We start from the raw sequence: 17,548 nt of genomic DNA on the forward strand, positions 1-17,548 counted from the left end.
ATTCAGAGGCCCTGTAAAGTACTGCTAAGCATTTCTGGGACAAGCTGCGGAGAGGGGAGCCCCAGAACCATGGAACTCATGAGGTCACTAAGGCCTTCCGTGCACACCCAGAAGAGCAGAGGTACCCACAGAACTCAGGGATCCCTCTGGCACAGGAGAGCTCACTACCCATCTAGGAGCCCAGCCCTCTGAAGAGGCACGTTCCTGCTAGGAAAGGGATTCGGAAGAACCAAGTCTGGACCCTAGCATGTCTGGAGTTTGTAACTGTGACTCCCCTGGCCTTTCTTCTCCAAATCAAGTCTTGGGGCTCTTTGAGAGGTTTACATTGGTGTCCTCTGCTGAACAGGAGCCATTTGCCAACTGGACCCAGACCTGAGCATCAGTGTCCAAACCACCATCTGAAGCTGACTCCTGCCCCCGTCAAGCCAGCACAGAGCTTAGGGTCCCTCTTAATTGAACCCCGAGACCACCAATAGTTATTTTCTGAAGAAGTGATTGCATTGTGGGGTCCCACTGTTGGTGACCTTTCTGAAACAGGATAGCACACCCAGTTTGGGGAAACAGAGGTTCAGGGGGACGGATACTGTTCAGAGCCCTACATGCATAGACAGATGCGAGGAGGACTGGGCCTCCTTGACCCCTGCCAACTCCCCATCTTCTCAGCACAGTTCTTCCAGCTGGACAGCAAGGCAGACCCCCCCCTCCACATTTCCTGAGAGCCTCTCTGCTAAGCCAGGAAGGCGGAGGGAGCCTGCGGCCCTCACATGGTCTTCATTACTGGCTAAGCGCTCAGAGCGAGGGGCCCTGGGCCCCAAGTGCTGCTGCTCAAGGCCTGGCGTGGCCGACCTTCTTTGCTGGGGCTCTGGGGCTCTGGGGCTGTGCATTCCTTTCCACTGAGCGAGTGCAGCTGGGGAGGGTCCGTGATGGGAATGGAAAACTGGTGTTGAGGTACTCTAGAACACTCAGTGGATGACAGAGGGAGGTGATTGGCCAAGGGGCCACCAGAGGGTCTGCCTTGTGCCTGGCCAGCAAGCATGTATCTGGGAAGCAGCAGACTTGGATTTGAACCTATGTCTGTGAAGCTACAAGCCAGGGCAGCCCCTTTCCCTCAGGGTAATTTTTTAGGGGACACCCTACATGGAAAGCAGAGGTGATTCCTGGTTGGGGTCCCCTCCCACCTTCTGTTTCCAGAGTCCATGAGGGTATGCTCTGGGCAGGCTGCTGCCTCTGCGCCACCACCAAAGAGGACTGGCCTGTGGCCCTTGACTCTCCACCAGCTAACAAGTCTTATAAAGTTTCAATCTTGTTAGGAAGTGCACAGTGGACCGAGCAGCCTTGGCCAGGATCTTGTGGGAAAGCAGAAGGCGCATAAAGCAGTCTGGGCCAGAGGGCACTTCCTGTTTCTCCCCAAGACCTTTCCTAAGGCTTCAGACCCACCTAGCCATGTTCCCTGTGGTCCTCTGGTCAGAGGCTATGCCCTCCCCAAGGGTCCCAAAGATGCTCCCAGCTTCAGCCATAGTATCTCCATCTTGCTCTCCTGCTCTGTGGTACCCAGCTCTCCAACACAGACCTTTGCAGAAGTAGTTTGTTTCACCTAAACACCCTTCTAGTACCTTCCAGCATACACTGTGAGATAGTCAACCATCCTGATCCTAGAGGGCTTCCAGACATCAGGAGGGAAGTGACATCACTGAGGAAGTGATCTCATAAACTCCACCTGGGGGGCCTCAGGGGAATTGACATTTTGATCCTCCATCCCCAACCAACTCTTTCTCTAAGCAGAACTGGGGTGGTAAGAACCCCAGGTCCAGGAATAATAAGACAACCAAAGAGGCAGAAGGGAGCCATCGAGGATGGGTTTGGGATCAGAGGCACTGGCTCCAAGAGCACCCAGACAAGTGTGGGGTGTCTGCAGAGGGCAGTGATTGGGTGAAGGTTGTGTGCTAGAGATTTCTAGAAGGTGAAGGTCACAAAGCATTGGTTACATTGTCCGGCTTGGGTACAATTCCTGGGCAGAGCATTGGATTGCCGGCACAAGCTTGTGATTCCCACATGGAACGTGGGAGGGACCTTAACCTAGGCATCAAGTGGGGCTGAAAGCCAGAGAACATAGGGCTCAGCACTTGGGATGATGCAGGCACTGCAGATAGACGAGCCTAAGGAACAAAGTGACCAGCTAGGGCACGAGGAAGGGGCAGGCCCTGGCTCTCAGCTGTGCACCAGGGGTCTCACCTGTGTGAGGGTCAGGGGCTATGCAGGATCTGGGGAGGCTCCAGGGAAGTAAGTGGGGGATATCCAGGGCCACTGCTGCCCCTTCCAGCTAAGGGCCTACATGGTGGAAAGAGAATATGTTCCTGGAAGCTGTCTTCTGACCTCTACACGCACACTGTGCCACACAGATCCTCCCACAAATAAAACATAACAAATACATTATAAGCAAACAAAAAACAGTACTTGGTGGTCAAGGCAGTATGAAGTGTGGGGTGAAGCCTGTGGCTCCAAGAGCCATCTCCCTGAGAGGAGCCTGATGCTCCAGGCAGAGAGGGTCACCATGTCTGGTCTGGGGAAGGGCGACAGAGGCAATGCCTCCTGGTACTGCCTAGGTAGTCCTCAGGTGGGAGTGACTTTAGAAAACTGCCATCTTTGGGGGCAGGTGGGGCCTTAGGCAACTCCATATGGTTCTATGTAATGGAGATGACCATATGAGACCAAATCTGAGCAAAGGGGATGAAACAAATCTTTCTTTGCTGGCTCTTTCATGAGAAATTATTTTCTGAGACCTACAGTGATCCATTGCTTCAAACAAACAGGGAAAATAAAGGATATTTCCCTCCAGTGCTGTATGGAGACTCATGAAAATACATAAGTATTTCAAGGGGACCTGACTCAGACACAGAATGCTAAGTGGGGCCTCAAGGAAGGGCCAGGCATTTGTGAGAAGCAGTAATGGTATGTGAGACCAAGAAAACCCAATGAAAGGTAGTGAGAATTGAACATCCGGGTCTAGTGTGAAATACAATGGCGTGTGAGTGATACCTCAAGAGTCTTGACAGTGTGAGTGATGCCCTGAGACTTGGTATTTTGTGAATGAAACTGACAGACTCAATATTTAAGTGAGAACACAAGAAACCCAGTGTTGAGTGAGTGAGCTCCTGAGAGACTCAATGTTGTGTGAGTGAGACTCTGAGAGACTCCATGTTGAGTGAGTGAGACTCTGAGACTCCATGTTGTGTGAATGAGACTCTGAGAGACTCCATGTTGAGTGAGTGAGACTCTAAGAGACTCAATGTTGAGTGAGTGAGTCCCTGAGAGACTCCATGTTGAGTGAGTGAGGCCCTGAGAGACTCCATGTTGAGTGAGTGAGCCCCTGAGAGACTCCATGTTGAGTGAGTGAGGCCCTGAGAGACTCAATGTTAAGTGAGTGAGCCCCTGAGAGACTCAATGTTGAATGAGTGAGACTCTGAGAGACTCAATGTTGAGTGAGTGAGACTCTGAGAGACTCCATGTTGAGTGAGTGAGACTCTGAGAGACTCCATGTTGTGTGGATGAGACTCTGAGAGACTCCATGTTGTGTGAATGAGACTCTGAGAGACTCCATGTTGAGTGAGTGAGTCCCTGAGAGACTCCATGTTGAGTGAGATTCTAAAAGACTCAATATTGTGTAAATGAGGCCCTGAGAGACTCCCTGCTGATTGGGTAAGACCCTAAGAGACTCAATTTTACATCCCAAGAGACTCAACTTTGTGTGATTTATACCCCCAAGAGATTCAATGAGGTGTGTGTGATATCTCAGGGGACTGAATATGTGTTGTACTCTAAGACCCTGAGACCCTAGTGTTATGTGGATGAGACTTCAAGATACTCAGTTCTGTGTGAGCAAGACCCTCCACATTCAATCACATCAGGATAAGAACCCATGGGTAAGGAAGTATGATTTAAGAGTTGATCTAGAACCTTCTATGGAAAAAGAAAATATGACCATGGTGGAGTCACATTCCTGCTGTGTGCATCCCACCTTTTGCTCCCTTTGGACAGTGTTCCTTGTGTTGGTTTTACTTAGGTTGAGCTGTCCTTCTGCTGTCAGAGGGAAGGCTGTCAGGGACAAAGCTTGTGCATGTGTGCACATGCACACCTGAAATTCCCGCAGCCAGTGAGTGAATGTGGCATGGCAAGATTCAAAGGCAGAGAACAAATCCAGCTGTGCCTGTGAGTGCCATGGGCTGGAGGGTGGCTCAGTGAACGGAGAACACAAAGTAGAGGGGGCAGGAACAGGGTCACCGAGAGCCTCTTCCCTTCTGTCACGATTGGCTTAACCACTTGATGCTCTTATCCCTGTCTCAAAGGTAGCAGTCTCACCCAGTCTCTGCTCAGACTTGCGGGGCCAGGTGTTCTCTGATCCCTTCTAGGCTCTCCCTCCCAGAGCCTTGAGGGAACCAAACCCCATTTCCCCTGTTCCACTTGAGCCTCTTTTCTAGGGCTGTCAAGATCGAGCAAGGATCTCAGCAAGTGACATGAAGGAGGAATCATGAGTATAAGAAGGAACTAGCCTAGGGCTACGCGAGGTGCTGGGCTCAACCCTCATCCCCTCCCTCCCCATGCTGGTGAGATCACTGCCCCATTGTAGCCTCAGCAAACTCTAAAACTTCCTGACTAGGGGTGGGAACTGGCTGGGTTCTCCTTGCAGATCCAGAGAGCCTTCAGGTGGTAGCCATCTTCTGGTCCTGGGGTCCTATCCCTCCATGATCATTCTGCAGGACCCACACTGCTGTAGAGGCCTTCTCCCTGGACCTGTCCCTTGGGAAGGAGGATGGATTAATCTCAAGGAAACTCCTATTTCCTTTGTGTATGTAGCTTAGGGATGGACAGAGGGCACCAGGCAGGAGCAGCCCTAAGTCTCCAGTGATCCAGCAGACCCTGGCAGTCTAACCTAGGATTTTTATGACCTTGTAAGCATGGTCTCAGGGGACTGATGTGACCTCTGGAGCATGGTATGGCAGGGCTGGGAGTGTCTGGGTTACATTGAAGATGATGTGGTGCAGGTACAGGGTCCTGGGATCTATCAGCTGCAGACAAGCCTTAGCTCCTGGTCAGCTTTAAGGAATGAAGAACACTCACCCTCCTCCCTCCTGTCCTCCTTCTCCCCACCCCTGAGGCAGGCACCAGGCAGGTGAGACATTCCCCAGTGGCCCTCCTGTGACCTTACCTAGCTAATTTCCAGTAACTGCTTCCCTGAGTATCTCCAGGCACTCCCCAAACACCCCATCCTGGTTCCACATACAGCCTTGGGGATGTCTGGAAAGATGGCTGGCTTCTCCCGCTGGTTCATACATCACTGCTGTGTGACCTCTCCGGTCTTCTCTGTTCCTGCAGCTATGGTCCCTGATAAGGCCATGTCCTTTGCCCCACAAAAGCCCCTCTGCCATACAGCTCATGCCACGGTGATGACGAGCCTGGAATGCCACTTCTTCGGAATCCGACTCTGGGCCTCAGCTGAGGCTTCTCCTTCCTACAGTCCTGCCTGCATAGCCCTCCATGGCTGGGCTGCCTCCTCTTACTAGGCTCATACGATCTGTCTTCCCTGGGTTCCCCACATGTGGGAGCTTTCTTTCTTCACAAGACCCCACGTCTAGGTGGGGCTCCATTGGGAGCGCAGGGGCGGGAATGATCTGCAAATGGCCGAGAGTAAATAAATCGAATGAAAGCCTGGATACATGGATAAGGGAATGTGGGAATGAGGGGGCCTCGGCAGGGTGTGGGCTGCTCTCCCCTCTCCTCGTGGAGACAACATCAGTCTCTGTGCAATCTATTTTCCAGGCCCCTCTCCCCCTTCCCAGCAGTCCAAGGGGGCCTCCCTCCCCATTGTGCGCCAAGGCCAAAGCTTTGGGCCTCTCCCTTGCCTGCCGTCAGCAGGGGCATGACTTATGTGGCTGCTTGGCCCCTGCTTCTCCGGCATGGGGGGATTAATCACCCTGTCGCTGGAGAGGGGGCAGATGCTGGTAAGCCAGAGAAACAAGGATGGGGCCGCCTGTGGGCTTGGGGGGGCGTTGAGCAAACCTTGAAGCCGGTGGAACGGCTGCAGGCAAGGGCCCTGGGCCCCCAGGGGGCCCATCCACCCCCTTGGCAGGGCTGCATCAGTATTCTGTGCACAGGGCTGGTGAGGCCCTGGGTGACTCACACTGGCTGACTAATATGAAAGCAAGCTATGAGTGGGAAGCTCAGAGAATCTTAAAAGCCAAGTGATGGAGAGCTGACTCCTCGTTCTAGAATGTTCCTTCTAGAGAGGCTGCTCTGCTTCTACTGATGATACACGTCTTTGGTTTGTTCCCCCGTCATCCATCTATGGGGAGAACTGTGGCCCAGGTGGGACGTGGAGACTCGGGGTTGCTGGACCTCAGCAAATCAATCAAACTTGCAAAGTCACTGGGGACAACAAGTCCCCAAAAGATGTACCCACAAGCAACATGCAGTGGCACATGACGCAGGTCTGGGGGGCACATCCGTGAGCCAGGATGAGCATGACTCTTCTCTAGGCACAGAAGACTGGACACTGTACCCCCTAGTCTGACGACTTCCTGTGTAAAGGACAGGGCCATCCTCTCATGCGTACAGATGGGTGATCCAGAGGTACAGGGAGGTAAAGCAACTTACTGGAAGCCACACAGCTGCTAAGAGCAGAAGGGGGGCTAGAACCCAGGGTGCTTGCTGCAATCAGCTTTCCCAGTCTAGCTTACCGCCCTACGTTAGAGAGAGGTATGGAGCCAGGTCTTTCAGGTTTGAGGAGGCAAGTCATACCCCTGTGTGCTCTTGTGTGTTTGAGTACGTGTGTGTGTGTGTGTGTGTGTGTGTGTGAGTGCATATATCTGCGTGTTTATGTGAAGGTCAGAGGTCAAGCTTAATGTCATTTACCAGTGCTATCTGTCCACTTTGTGATCTGAGATGGGGGTCTCTTACTCATTCTGGAACTTTCTCAGAAGGCTAGGTTGTGTGGCCAGAAAGCCCCATGGATCCTCCTATCTCTGCCTCCCGAGCGCTGGGCTGACAAGCATGTGCCACTTGACTTTTAAATAAAGATTTATTTATTTTCATGGTCTTCTGGGCAGCTTGCTCAGTGAAAGGTGCCCCAGGGCCCTGAGATGAGTTTTCCTCTGCTCCTGGCCACATAGAGAGAAGGAGGGATGGGGAAGTTGAGCGCAAACTCCCCACATCCAAGATCCTAGGCTGTGGAGGCCAATGTCTTTCACCAACGCCTGTCTTTGGGAACACAAGGTAAGTGTTTGTGCCTCAGTTTACCTCACAACACGGGAATTCTAATAACAGAATTAAAATTTTCTTGCATATTTTTTATGTGTGCACACATTCATGAGTATGTGAATATGCAGGTGTGCATGTGTGCATGTCTGCATGTGTGGAGCCCAGAGGCTGATGCTGGGTGGCTTCCTCAACTCTTCTCTTTGCTCATGGAGACAAGGTTTCTCACAGAATCTGGAGCTCACAGATTCTACTAGGCTGGATGACCAATGAGCTTGGGAGATCTGTCTGCCTCTAGCACTCCAGTCTTGGGTTGCATATGTATACCACTATGCCTGGGTTTTACATGGGTTCAGGGGATCTGAATTCAGGTCCTCCTCATGCTAGCATGGGAGACACTTTACCCAGAGAGCATGTCCCTAGGTGGCTCTTTGTGTATACATCATCATTCTCTGTCTCTGTCTCTCCTGTCTGTCTTGTTCTTGGAGACAATGTGCCATGTAGCCCAGGCTGGCCTCCAAATTGCTCCATAGCCAAGAGTGACCCTGAGCTATTGATCTTTCTGCCTCTACTTCTTCATTGCTGAGGCTACAGGCCCACCCAGTTTGTGCAATGCTAGGTGCTGGACCCAGGGCTCTGCGCACCTACTAAGTGAGGCTCAGCAGCTCTCCAGTGCCTTCACGGACCCTCTTCTTGGATGGTCAATGTGATGTGCAAATGGACGAAGATGGGTGAGGGCTTGGGCCTGGCTCACGGGATGTACCCGAGAAAGGTGACCAGAACGTTCCTTTTCTCTCCTTGCTGGCTGTGTGTTTTGGGACAAGCATCGCAACCTCTCTGAGACCTAGCAGCTTTCTACAAAAGGTGGTGATATCACTGACCTCGTTTCCTGGGAAACTTGGAAAGTCCTGATGATGCCCCTCATCGAGGAGGCCTGGCACACGGCCTGGCACTTTTAAAAAAGTGCCCATTAGCGCTTGCCTCAATGATTATGAGAGACTGGCACCCAGCCCAGGAAAGGCTCACCTGCCTTGCAGCCCTAGCACGCTCTGTGGCCACCTCCCTGTTCCCCCAGGAAGCTGCTTCTGTCTGACAGAAGATGATGGACAGAAAATGGAAAATCTTCGTCCTAAGAGTGCCTTCCTTCCCAGAGGCCCCTCCCTCTGCTGTGAGGCAGAGATAACATCCTCCCAAATAGGTTTCATGGAGTCAACCCATTACAAGTGGGGACATGCGTGAAGATAGCAGCCGTCTGTGAGTCCTTAATATCCTGCCTGGCACGCGGGCAGAATAAGCGAACAACAGAGGCGAGACAGCTCAGCTGCAAACACTCTGTCCTGTCCCCTGGTCATCCATCAGGCGGTGTCGTGGGCCCTGGGTTTGGGAGATATGATCGCCATAGGGATGGGTGCAATGTACGCTTTCAAAATTAGAGCTGCTTGAAATGCATTGTCTTCAGCAGCGGTAGAGAAGGCAGCCATGAGTTCCCTGGGCTTTGTAATCACACTCCACTGGGCTTTTCCACAGTGTGGGGCACTGAGGAGAGTCACTGGGTGTGGTGAGGAGACAGACCCCACAAGAGGTGACATGGGGATACAGACAGTAGTCTAGCCCTGGTGTTCTCTGGCTGGTTCTGACCCAGTTACTTCCCTGTATCTGTCTCTGCACTGGGTCATTGATCACCCAAGCTGGGCCAACCCAACCCACTGCCTGCCAAGCTCTGGGCCAGGGCCAAGGTGCAGAGAACCCAAGTGGCTGTGCACCCTGTGAGTCTCAGAGAGGAGACAGGCACAGGCGCCGGGGTCCTAGTGGTGATCTCACCCCAAACAGAGCTGTAAATTCCACTCCTGCCTGGCGAGTCCTGAATTTACATCTGCAGCCTGGACCTCTCTCTTGAGCTAGTCTCTGCATTTAACAGTCTCTCATGACAACTGCACAGCCATGTCCCCTGGGCATCTGAGATGGAACGCTCAGTGCTCCCTGATGGGGGTCTTTGTGATGCCTCTTTCCTAGGCACCTCACAGTTATCTCAATGGGGAGTCCTCAGGGCCCCATCACCTGAGGGTCACCGGCCTCCAGCTATGGCTCACATTCTCTGTGGGTGACTCTCAGACACCCACCTGGTCTGTTGGCCCACCTTCCACCTGGCCTCAGCCCAGTGTCCGAGGGAATCTGTGTGTGTGTTCAATCAAGAACGTGTGTGTGTGCGCACATATGTTTGCATGTGCATGCATGTAGGAGTGTATGTGTGTGTGTTCACCTGTGTGTGTTCAGTCAAGAGCGTGTGTGTGTACGTGTGTGTGTGTGTGTGTGTGTTTGCACGGGCATGCATGTGGAAGTATATGTGTGTGTGTGTGCACACGCATGCATAAGGGCGTGTGCATGTGAATGTGCTCTGTCTAAGCCCACGGGAGACTCTTGGGACGTGCAGTCAAACTCAAGTCCCTACCAAGCCTCTTTAGTTCTTAACGATGCTATTCTTCACCGTTCCTGGTCTCGTCTCTATCATCCCATCATGGCTCTCACTTCTCTACAGCCGGACAGGCCTCCTTTTTGTTCAAAAACACGGAAGCCACACTCCTATCCCAGGGCCTTTATACTTCCTGCCTTTCCAACTAAATACTAATAGCCCCAGCTGTGTGACAAAAATTTTTCTGGGGAGACACAGCACACACGTCCTCACCCCAGATAGGGAGCCCGCCGCAGACCAGAGTACACACACCTCCAAAGTCCAACTTACCCAACCCTAGTTTTACTATGGTTCCTTATGAGAATCTGGGTGAGGGGTAACTTCTGGGAGCAGAAATGGCTCGAAGACAGCTGCATCACCATCCCCACCTCAGCATGGGTGACAACTCGCAAATCTGGGAATGTGGAGTGCCCTACACAGCCTGCAGACAGCTCAACAAGTGGGAGGGCCCTCTCCAGGTGATTCCATTGGGCTAAACCTCTCTGGGCAGCTGGCCTGGTCTCGGAGTCTCTGCTGCTTGGCTTGTCTGCGCCCTATGCAGCTTCCTTTGGTTGAAGAGTATTGTTTACTCTGGCAGGGAGGGGCCTATTGAATCTGGTAAGTTTCAGGGACTTCCTGAAACTGTCTTCAGATGTTACCGTCTTGCTGGAGGAGTTTCTGGTAAGAAACTTTTACACAATACCCCCCCCCCACACACACACACTCAGAGCTGTGAGTCTATACCTACCTATGTCTACAAGGAAAACTTCTCTGGCACACTGAAACAGTGCCTTGTACCCGCCCAGCCCACCTGGGGCCACCCATACCATGACCTGCCATTTTGTTTGCTCTCAGCCTCTGTAAACAGAATGGAAGTTCCTCTGCTAGGCAGATTTTCCTGATGGTGACAAGAATTTAGAGGGAAAAGGCTCCTTGGACTCATGGTTTCAGAGGTCTTAGCGCATAGTCAGCTGATGTATTGCTTCTGTTCTGTGGTAAGGTGGACCAGGAACCTACCTACCAATAGTCATCCATGGATAAAGAGAGAGGAAGGCTTCACTGTCCTGTCAGCTCCCAAACGTGTCACTTGTGAGCAACCAAGTCTTCAACACAACATCTGGGGGACATTCCACAGTCACACCATGACAGGGTAGGAGTTCAATGCCAGTGTGCACTCAAGGGAGCCACGCACACCCACTTGGACGGCAGTCTCTCAGCTCCCCTCAGATACTCTAAGGCAACCTGTCCCTGTCCAGCTGGACCCTGAACTCCCATCTCACCCCCACTGCCAGCCATTCCCTCTCACTAGGTACAGCTGGCACCTGCTCACCTCACCTGTACTCAACATCTGCTGGGACAGCAATGACCCCTAGGTGGTTTCTCACTTTCAAAGACTTCTTTGCTTCTCTCTCTGCCCTCCCTCTTCTGTGCTTCCCTTCTGCAACTTTCGACCATTTCTCTTCCGTCTACTTCTCCTTCTAGGTACCCACTGGCCATCCCTGGGAAATATCCATGCACAGTTGAAACTCTCCTTTCCCCAAACCCCATGCTCCACCCTCGGCCTCACAGGTAGCCTGGTGGAAGCTCTTCCTCTTCCTCAGCCCTGCTCTGACCACCCTTAACTTCTCTTCCACATTCCCCCCATGCCTGTCAGCCAAGATGCCCCCAAGGGAGCAGCTTGAGGGGCGATAGGCAACAGCCAGCATTCAGGTGGCACGCTTGTCTGTAATGAGCCTGGAAGAACAAGCCTCTTCGGAAGCTTCTAGGCTGTGTGCCCTGTGCTCTCTGTGGACACAATTCGGTTTGATTCATTTTACAAACATTTACCCAGCCTGGCAGAGTCCTGCCAAGCCCTGGGGAGGCCTGGGCCTGCCTCAATCCCCCTCCCGCTCCCTGTTTCCCTCTCCTTCCTCCGACCTCCTCGTCTCTTCTCATCCTTTATCCTCTTTCTCCCTGCTCTTCCCCACCTCTCCTCCTCCCTCTCCCCTTTCACCTGCTCTCCCCCCCCACCCATCTTCCCTCTCTGGCACCCTCTGCAGCTCTCCCCTCCCCTGCCCACTGCCATGTTGCCCTAGGGGATGGAAATCAGTATACTAGACATGTGCTGTCCTGGCGGTAACACTTGACGCCCAGGAAGTGGGGGGGGGGGCTAAGTGGAGACAGTGGCTGGGGTAAGGACCCCTCTCCCTGCTTCTGTGATACTCAGAAAGCAGCAACTTCCCAGCCACACACACAGCTAGCAATGCCCATGGCTTTGAGACAGACTGTGGGGTCTATACATGACCATCATGGTGGACCTGGCCCTGGGGGCGTCAGTGTGGATCTCCTGGAGGGAAGATCCTCCTGCAGGTGGACCCAGCTCCAAGTCAGGTCAATAACACAGGCAGCTGCCCTGGCCTCATGCCTGCTGTATGCCAAGCATTGGGCCAGTGTGTTTACAGAGACAGGAGTCCCTGTCCTCCCTTTTGAGAGGGAAATGAAGGCACAGAGAGGTTTAGTAACTTGATCAAAGACACACAGCAAAGCAAGAATTTGCCCTGACAGGTGACTCATAACATTAATGAGCTATGAGACTGAAATTGTAACAGAGGCCTCTGACACAAGGGCAGGTAAGCTGGACTCTGGGCAGCAAAGCCGTGGGAGGGACAGGAAGCCCCTCGCTTGTGCTTTGCTGATGAGATGAAGGGATTTTCCTTAGCTGCCTGTGTTCGTTCCTTGGCTCATTTGTTCATTAGCCAAAGACTAACTTAGCAGCCAGACCCCAGGGACTCGGGGACCACTCCAATGTGCTTGCTCTCTAACTGAAGGTGCCACCTCGCCAGCAAGAATCCATCACAGGAAGCAGAATGACTCTGTGAGAGACAGGGAAAAGGCAGGTTGGTGTGGCCGCCTGCAAGCCCCTATGTCCTGCCAGCGGCTCTGAGAGACCGCCTGGGGAGCAGCCCTCAGCTGCCCTGAAGTGCCCAACACTGATTTGCTCACTCTCCCCTGTCTCTCTCGCCCACTTCGAATTCGTCTGGCGGCTCTGGTGTGCCTTCCTAAGCCCTGCTAAAGCCTGAAAGAATGAAACGGGGATAAATGACATAAAAGCTGTCAGCCACGGAGCCTGGGATCACTGGATCTGCCCTCCATCCGTCGGCACACCTGCCCAGAGGTGACGAGACAAATGCAGAGAACTTAATTGCTCCAAGACTTGACTTTTTATTACAGCCAGAAGTGTCTAAGGCTGACCTCATGTCCCTTTCCCCGTGCCCCCTCCTCCAAGCCAGACACAGAACAAGTGCATGGGCAGGAGGGGCCGCTGAGCAAGCTCCATCAACGCACGTCCTCCGCTGTGTGAGTCAGGCAGCAGCATCATCAAGTACACTGAAGAGCAAATTCGCTCTTGTGTTCTAAAGCACAGCCTCCTTCTTCCGCTCCCACTTCCTTCCTGTTTTCCTTTTGAAACAGGGTCTCAAGTACCCGAGGATGGCCTCTCCCTTGTTATGTAGATCAGATAACTAAATTTTCTGATGCATTTGCTTCTTCCTCCCCGGCACCGTGACAATAGATCTGTCTCATCACGCCCAGTTTTATGTGGTGCTGGGGAGGAAACCCAGGACCTGCTGCATTCTATCAACTGGGCTGCATTCCTAGCTAGCCCTCTTCTTTATGAAAAACAAAACAGCCACAAGACCACAGGTCAGGGCCCCCCTGCCCCTCTAATCTCTTCAGCTTCCTTCTGAAGGGAGGGTAAAACTTATACTATTTCCTTCCTCTTCCTTCTGAATTTTCTAGAAGAGGGGGTTGACATAGCCCACTCTTCCTGACAGAGGTGAGCACCATGGACAAGAGTCTCAAAGGGCTGGGATTGCAGTTGTTGAGAGAGCCAGGGAGAGCCAGGCCAGAATGGAGACCCCACCCTAAATAGGAACCCCATCCTACGCTGCCCCCAGCAAGCTCACCACACCCCTTCCCTCTACTCCCCCACCAGTCAGAACATCTTCCTGCACGCTATCTCAGGGGGCCAGAACCAAGAGACAAACCACACAAAAGAAACACAAAGGGAAGAAGAGAGTGGGAGAGGGAGGGGCCCTCAGCAAGATCCTCTCCTGTACTTCCATTGCCAGGGCCATGCTCAGCTTCAGAATGTTCAAGGCTTCAGGCAAGCTCGTGTCAACATCCTCTTCTCTGGAGACATCAGGCCTGACCTTGAAGGCTTTGATCCTGGCCGTGCGTTGGTACAGCACTGTGGATGGATGCAAGGCCACTCGCTCCGTGCTCAAGCAAAGGCTTCAGATGTAGTTCTCTCTCGAGTGCATGACCAGCCTGTCAATGCCACTGCCTTGGCTGCCAAGGCTGGTTTCACCCAGTGGCAACTTTGAATTTTTCTCATTGGAAAAAGCTACCCAGGTTTCACCAAGCACAGCTTTCATTTTGCAAAAATGGAGTCTGCCCTCTGGGCCAGTGTCCAAGATCATCCTCATCTTTAGGCAGCTGGGGCAGCTCTTGCCTCTACTCCTAGGGTAGAGGAGAGCCCAGGGCCATACCCAGCAAAGTACCTGCTCTTGCCTCCCCCTCACAGGATGCACACATCTGGCTCTCACTGGCTTCTCCAGATGCTGTGGGATATTCATTCAACAGCAATCAGTCCCCAGAGTTCCAGGACAGTCTCCTCCCTGAAGGGGACCCAGTGCCCAGAGCAATGCTTCTTCATCCTCCCAGACCCCAAAGGCCGCTTATTCAAGTCCTGTCTCCAGATTCCCCTTCTGACCATCCTGTAGAAATGGAATCAAAATTCTTGAAGGCCGTGCCTGGCTTCTTTCATGTCCCCTAATGTTGGGAGACTTTACCCCAGTAGTGGTCTGTTTTCAGACTGAATTTCTCTTCATGGCTGACTACTGTTTCACTGTAGGGCTGGACTGCAATTTCCACACCAACTCATTTGCCTGGGAACACTTGAGGGAGGCACCTTGTGGTCCCTGTGAGGAAAGGAGCTGCCAAAGTGTGGGTCCATGTCCCCGAGGGCTACAGTTTGTCATCCCCGAGGTCTTGAGGGTGTTCCCAAGTGTGCTGCGCTCGGGTGAGGATGGGGAGTTTGGGCATGGGGGGTTCTGCTAAAGAAGTGTGTCCAGCTGTGTGGGTGTGACCACCCTTATCACCCTGCAGTGCTTGAATGCTATGGATCTGGGCACTTCCCACACCCAGTTTTAATCTGTGATTCTCATGCCTGGTAGACTCACCAATTAAAACTAATTACACGTGTTTATATATGTAAAGCATATGCATGTATGTGCATATATATATATATATGCATGAGATGTGTAATAACAATAAAAAAGGAGGATTTGAGAGAGAAAAACTAGGGGTATATGGCCGGCTTAAAGAGGGAAAATGTAAGGGAGAGAAGATGTAGTCACAATCTCTAACAAACCAGCTTCGATGTGCACTTTGAAAGGTAAGCCAGGGGCTGAAGACATGGCTCAGTGGTTGAGAGCACTTGCTGCTCTTGCAGAGGATGTGGGCTTGGTCCTCAGCACCTACACTGCGGCTCACAACCATCTATAACTGTAATTCCAGAGGATCCAATGCCCTCTTGTGATCAACTAGGGTACCAGGCATGTATGTGGTACATATACATAGAGACAAACACTCGTGCACATAAAATAAATAAATAAAGCTTTAAGTGAAATAAAACCTGGGGCTGAGGATGTGCCTCAGATGGTGAAGTGTTTTCCTGGCATCACAAAGTTCTGGGTCCAGTCCTCAACACCGCATAACCTAATATGCCACCCCAGCCAGTTATAACTCAAGGATGCAAGGGACCTTGTCAAACACACAAACAAACAACCCAGTCAACTGAGCTGACTAGGCCTAGCACTAACTCATAATCCCAGTTAGTCACTCAGGCACTGAGGCAGGAGGATTATAATTTTAAGTCCCAACCTGGACTCCAGAGCTCAAGTCCATTCTAGTAAACTAAGTGGGTCTCTGCCTCAAGCTAAAAAGTCAGGGAAAAAAAGAAGCCTGGTGGGCTAACAAGATGGCTCGGCTGGCACGGGGGCTCAAGTTGAGCCCAATGACCCGGGTTTGACCTTGAGACCAACTTGGTAGACGTAAAGAACCAACTACTGCATACACGAGAGAAAGATGCCATGGGAGGTCACACACACATCGAACAATCAAAGACAGGGCTGTAGCTCAGCTGTAAGCATTTGCCAAGCACTGCATGCGCACGACAGCAACAACAACAATAATTAATAATAATAATGAATATATGAAAAGTAAGTAGAAGAAAGTTTCCTCTTGGCAGCGCTCTGTCACTCACATGTGTCTGGATGGGTAAGACTTCAGCAGTGACTGGTGGTACATAGAGCACGAAGCCCCGTCTCGGCAGGGAAAGCACTCCTCTGACCCTCCCCGTCACTCTTGAGTCCCCATAGCAGACCCTTGATGGTGAGTGAGTATTAGGGGTGAGCTTGTCAGGGATATAGCTGGAGCTCAGGTTTAGCTTTACCTGTGTGTCTGTCCCACCTGAGGCCCAGTCTTCATGCCTCAGCCAGAGGACAGAGTAATATGAAGCCCCAGGTCTTCAGGCTCCTACCTAGGAGGTGGTCACCTAGCATAGGCAGAAGAACCCTTGAAAAGCAGAAGGTGCTGCTTGTTGAGAGTGTGACCTCCTGCTTTGGGGCCTGTTGGTAGCCATTTCTTTCTTGGGGAAACTGAGGCACGGTCTATGTAGTTCAGAAGACATTAAGATGCCTGACTGGAGTCCTGCAGTGGTGGCACACACCTTTAATCCCAGCACTTGGGAGTCAGAGGCAGGCAGATCTCTGAGTTTGAGGCCATCCTTGTCTACAAAGAGAGTTCCAGTACATGCAGGGCCACACAGAGAAACCCTGTCTCAAAAAGACAAACAAACAAAAAAAAGGAAAAGGAAAGATGCATGCTTGGGAGGGGGCAGCTTGGGTTTGGTACTGATAGGGTTTAAGGGACCTTTGTTCTTTGGAGAGAGCTCTGATGGAGGAGTGTCATTTGTCTATCTGTTGCTTTCATTGGTTAATTAATAAAGAAACTGCCTTGGCCCTGATAGGACAGAAAATTAGGTAGGTGGAGTAGACAGAACAGAATGCTGGGAGAAAGAAGGCAGTGAAGCCACACACTGTGCCTCTCTTCTCCAAGATGGATGCAGGTTAAGATCTTTCCTGGTAAGCTACCGCCTCGTGGTGCTACACAGATTACTAAATATGGGTTAAAGCAAGATGTGAGAATTAGCCAATAAGAGGCTGAAACTAATGGGCCAGGCAGTGTTTAAAAGAATACAATTTGTGTGTTATTATTTCCGGGGCTAAGCTAGCCGTGTGGGATCTAGGCAGGAACATAGCCCGCCGCTACTACTACAGAGCCCCAAGTGAATGAACAGCAAGACGACACAGGGACCTTTTGGAGTGATATGAGCTGAGTGACACAGGGATGGGACAAGGAGCCAGGGTCAACTTTAGCCTCTACCCACGGGCTGGAGACTAGGGATTGGTACTTCAACTACAGTACCCATAGCCCTTACCCAGTTCCAAGCTGGCCAGTTCTCCATCCCATCCCTCCAGCCGTCACAGGGCATGGGCAGCCCTAGCTTTATCAGGCCAGTTCCCCTCCCACTGTGGTTGAACTTTCTTTGAACCACCAGTTCCCAAATAATGACACAGAGAAGTCTTATAAATTATGGATGATTGGCCTTAGCTTAGACTTGTTCACAACCAGCTCTTCTAACTTAAATTAATCCGTTTATATGAACCTTTGTTTTGCCAGGTGACCCATTGCCTTTACTCCATATGTATGACTTCTCTGTGCCTGGCTGGTAAAATCCTTGGCCTC

The sequence above is a fragment of the Alexandromys fortis genome, unplaced genomic scaffold, assembly GCF_014885135.2.
Source record: "Alexandromys fortis isolate MF-2015 unplaced genomic scaffold, M_Fortis_MF-2015_v1.1 scaffold_91, whole genome shotgun sequence".
NCBI lineage: Eukaryota > Metazoa > Chordata > Mammalia > Rodentia > Cricetidae > Alexandromys > Alexandromys fortis.